Source organism: Mustela erminea, chromosome 6 (assembly GCF_009829155.1).
Source record: "Mustela erminea isolate mMusErm1 chromosome 6, mMusErm1.Pri, whole genome shotgun sequence".
Lineage (NCBI taxonomy): Eukaryota > Metazoa > Chordata > Mammalia > Carnivora > Mustelidae > Mustela > Mustela erminea.
In genome coordinates this window covers 96,150,609-96,155,204 of record NC_045619.1, presented here as the reverse complement: position 1 = coordinate 96,155,204, position 4,596 = coordinate 96,150,609, and the positions used below count along the sequence as shown (strand labels likewise).

The following is a 4,596-nucleotide window of genomic DNA, read 5'->3' as shown; positions in this document are numbered from 1 at the left end:
TAAAACATATAAAATAAGCTGTACCAATTTAAGAAAAGTACAAATAGAAGCTGTAGCTATCCTCAATTGCATCTTTTCCCTATAAACCCAAGTGTGGTGTTAATTACTCCAATGCATGTTCTTGTACTGAAAAAGAAACCATATTTCCAAAATTGGGTGAGGACTCACAGAACAGATAAACTGTACCAAGCATGACATGCAAGATAAACTAAGCCCAAGTCCTTTAACATAAGTTTATTTAGACACATTCATTTGGAGCTAAAATACAGACCACATACCCCCATAAATTCTATAGAGACATATATTTAAGGCAAGAGCACCCATCTTCCAGTGGCTCCTTATTTCACAAAATCTATTCTATACCTGTGAATATCATTCCATGACTCATTTCAGCATCCAAGATGCTGTGAAATAACCTTCCTTGACTCCCCATTTTAAGAATCCTCACGGTTCCTCATGGCTTGCATTTTCCTTTGCTATAGCAAGCTAATTAACCTAACAGTAGAGTGTTCCTAATAGTCTCAGTCTGGTGAAGCCGAGCAAGCTGAGTACCCACCAAGATTTAGGCAGTCCCTCAGTGATACTAACAAGAAGCTTAATCCTACAGTAGTGTGTACATGTGAGATGCTTGGGAGTTTTCCTCTGCCGAGGGCCATCCTATCAGGAGTATAAAGTTTTATATTTAATCTGAGCTCCAATTATTTCACAGAGTTATCAGTATTTGGCTTTCATCTCTGTCCTGAGTCCCCCCAGACTTCTAAGTCATTGGTCAAATTTGTATATCTTTGTATGCATTTTCATTTATGTGGATCTTCCATAGCAATAATTTGCCATCCGCCATCCTCTCTATTTGCCTATTGTCTATAAGACTTTGTCTCTTAACAACAACAAGGCTCAATAAATGTCTTTCTGAGGGAGGCCAGATGGTAAATATTTTAGACTCCATGGGCCAGTCTTTGCTGCAACTCAAATCTGTACTGCAGCATGGAAACAACCATAGACAAAATGTAGTAAATGCAGGAGGCTGTGTTCCAATAAAACTTTATTTGCACAAAGATGTTGGTCTAGATTAGTCCGCTCACTCATTGTAAGTTGCTGACACCTGTTTATAAGTTGAAGCTCAAAGGATAGGAGACAGACTTCAGGAAAACGGGCCTCTCAAGTGGATTAGAAGTTGACAGTTTCAAAATCTCATGTCACACTAGTGTGTCACCTTAGAGTCTTTGGACAAATGATACATAAATTTACCTTTTCAAAAACCTTATAAGGATATTCCTCCATATCACCTTTATATTCCTGAAATTATTTGACTTAATTCCCTCTGCTGGAGCTAGAGGCTTCTTCAGCTACTAGTCTTTGGTCAGGTTCTGGAGATACATGATTTCACAACTATGTCCTTACTGACTATTCCAGTTCTCATGGAGTTTTAAAAAAATCTGTGTTCTTTCCAGACTAAAAATCTGCTTTATTCATGTTTCACATTACAATCCTAACTAATATGCAAATCCCTCTAACTGGCATAATTTCAATAAGGGCAATTTGGAATTGTAGTGACAGTTAGAGGAACTTTTGATATGAACAAATTTGTTCATTTGAAATGCTCCATAAAACAAGCATTCAATAAATCAAATTTTAAGGTCTCTTACAATCTGTTGGAGCTAAAATTTGAATTGATGCATTTTTTAGGATTTATATAAATTTAGAATAAAAAATAAGGAAAATTTTTTGATTGTTTAACTTTCAATGCTTTACATATTTTGACTCTTCTAAATAAAGCTTTTTTTCCCCCTTCCTAAAATAGCTCTGTAAAAGGCTAGATAGTAAATATTTCTTTTGTTAAAAAAAAAAATATATATATATATATATAAAATATATATATAATTCCAGAGTCACCTGGGTGGCTCAATCGGTTGTCAACTCTATTTTTGGCTCAGACCATGATTTCAGGGTTGTGAGATCAAGTCCTATACTGGGCTCCATGCTGGACAAGGAGCCTGCCTAAGAGTCTCTCTCTCTCTGCCCCTGTCCCCACAAAAAAATATTCTAAACTTCGGTGAATTAAGCTAATAGTCTTGGTCTTTGTTAGAGATAAGGATATATATAAACATATAAACATAATTTAAAGAGTGTTCTAAAATACGATTTGTGAATATAAGGATTTATAATGTGTGCTAACAAAAGTTAATTTAATATTTCTGTTAAGTAGTAGGCTCTTTTTAAAATGAGAGCTACTAATCTGAGTTTTTAAAACAACACTTTATGTTTTCCTAATTTTACCACAGTATAAATAATATTCTACTTTGTGTAAGACTAATAATTGTAAGAATTCTTTATATATTTTAGATACTAACCTTTATCAGATATGTGGTTTGTAAATATTTTCTCCCATTACACAGGTTGTCTTTTCATTTTGCTGATGATTTCTTTTGCTATGGACAATCTTTACAGTTTGATGCAGTCCCACTTGTTTAGTTTTGCTTTTCTTGCTTATGCTTTTGCTGTCAGATCCATGAAATGCTTGCCAAGAACAGTGGGCACCTGGGTGGCTCAGTGGGTTAAAGCCTCTGCCTTCGGCTCAGGTCATGATCTCAGGGTCCTGGGATGGAGTCCCGAATCGGGCTCTCTGCTCAGCAGGGAGCCTGCTTCCCCCCTCTCTCCTGTCTGCCTCTCTCCCTACTTGTGATTTCTCTGTCTCTCTCTCTCTGTCAAGTAAATAAATAAACAAAATCTTGGAGAAAAACAAAATGTAACAGTAAGTAATGAAGTATCATTGAAGATGTACAGTAAGTGCAGAGGGTATGAATGAAATGAATTTTGTGTGCCTGACTCATAGTAATTGAAAATACTGAGAGATGGAAGCAATGAAATGTGCTTAAAATTTAACAAAATTGGCTAAATATAATAAATTTATTCACAAGGGGTAAAAAAGGATTTTGACTCCTTTACTGCAAATTGTTAAATCTACGATATGCAAATAAAAAAGGAGTTAAGTAGAATTTGAGCTTTCTCTTTGTTAAATACTAGTTATTCTGTGCCCAAGTAACAGTTTCTTTTTAAAATAAATATATTTTTAATTCTTTGTACCTTTTTACATATTTATAAATTATCTTTAATAACTATTATTGATTTTTGTAAAAGTTAAAAGTGCCCAATATTATAGTCACTTATTGCTGAGTGCATATGTGCATGTGTGTGTATATTTTAAAATATTATGTGTACTGTTCCTTGCATAATGAATATTATATCTGGATACCTGTGACTTATGTTTATATCTTTTTCCTCTGACAGTATTTTTATTTTATCTTTCCCAAATTTAGGTCTCAAATTAAAAATAATAAAACTTTTCTTCTATACATAAAATAGCTGTTTTCTAAATGGCGCCTGATAACACAAAGCTATACTACTTTACTTTATTAAGGGATGGGAAATTAGAATAATTAGAATAATTAGGTTTATCTATCATGCTCTAAATTTTCATTAAAAATTAAGCTGAGGCTTTAGATAAGCTGAGAAACATTTCTGGAGCTTCCAACTGCATGCCTAGGAATTTGTTCTGGACACTATCACAATGAGAAAACCAATGGACAGTGGCCACCCAACAGAATAAGAGGTAGCAACTAAAGAAACTGCAGCAGCTCTCATCAGCTCTAGGATACAGTATTTCAATACTGTATGGAAGAAATTCAGTATTTTGTGCTGTTTATTTGGTTGTTCTGATATAATTGTAAATGAAGACCTTCGAGGATTTGTCGCAGGAGAGGGGATTATCTTACTAATAACTTGCTGAGTTACTAATAAACAGAAAGCTGAACATACTTTGATAGGAGATATCAGGAGTGTTAGCCTTTTTATTAAAATCAACTTAGGGATGGTTAGAAAAGGACTCTGGCCACAGCCAAAACTCAACACATTATCTACAAGATGAAAGAAAAGCAAGCAGATCTCAGTGCTGATGGACCTCACAGATATGCTTAAAACCACCTATGTACTTTATTGAAGAAGATACAAAGTTTATGGTAAACCAACGTGACGGAATTTTAACAGCTTTAGGAGAAGCCATGGGAGCTGAAATTGAAAGTGTTATCTCTGAGAATACTCCATGCAGAACAAAGAAAACTAACGAAGCACATTCAGAATTGTTCAATGATGGCACGGGTGACTCTAAAGAAAATCCCAGCAGGAAGAGAAATGGATTGTGCATAGATAAACATTCACTGCTCAGTAAGAAGCCCAAGGCATAAAAGATTAGCATTTTAAAGCAAGATAAATGTCCAGGGATATAGCATATGTGTGGATTGGTCTCTTCCATTAATATCTCTATTATACCATCAAAAGTAGAGTTTTAATTCTGTTTAGATTTATAAATAAAGAGGTAAATGAGTAATAAGAATAAACAAAGTGATAATCAAACTGTGGTAAGATTATTAGTTCAATTTCTAGCCTGTTCATTTCTGACTTGAGATTTCTGGAAGTACTTAACTTGTTCTACAAACTTAAGCCTCAAATTTAATATGAAGTTGCGGTTTTACTTCTCATATTAATGTTTGAAATTAGAGGACAAAGTACAATAGGTACCTTAATTTGGGAGACTGGAGT

At 34.3% G+C, this 4,596-nt stretch overlaps 1 pseudogene; it reads left to right on the top strand.

The window, feature by feature from the left end:
• The first annotated feature begins 2,776 nt into the window (after positions 1–2,776).
• On the top strand, positions 2,777–4,241 carry LOC116593600 (annotated as a pseudogene).
• Positions 4,242–4,596: the final 355 nt, after the last annotated feature.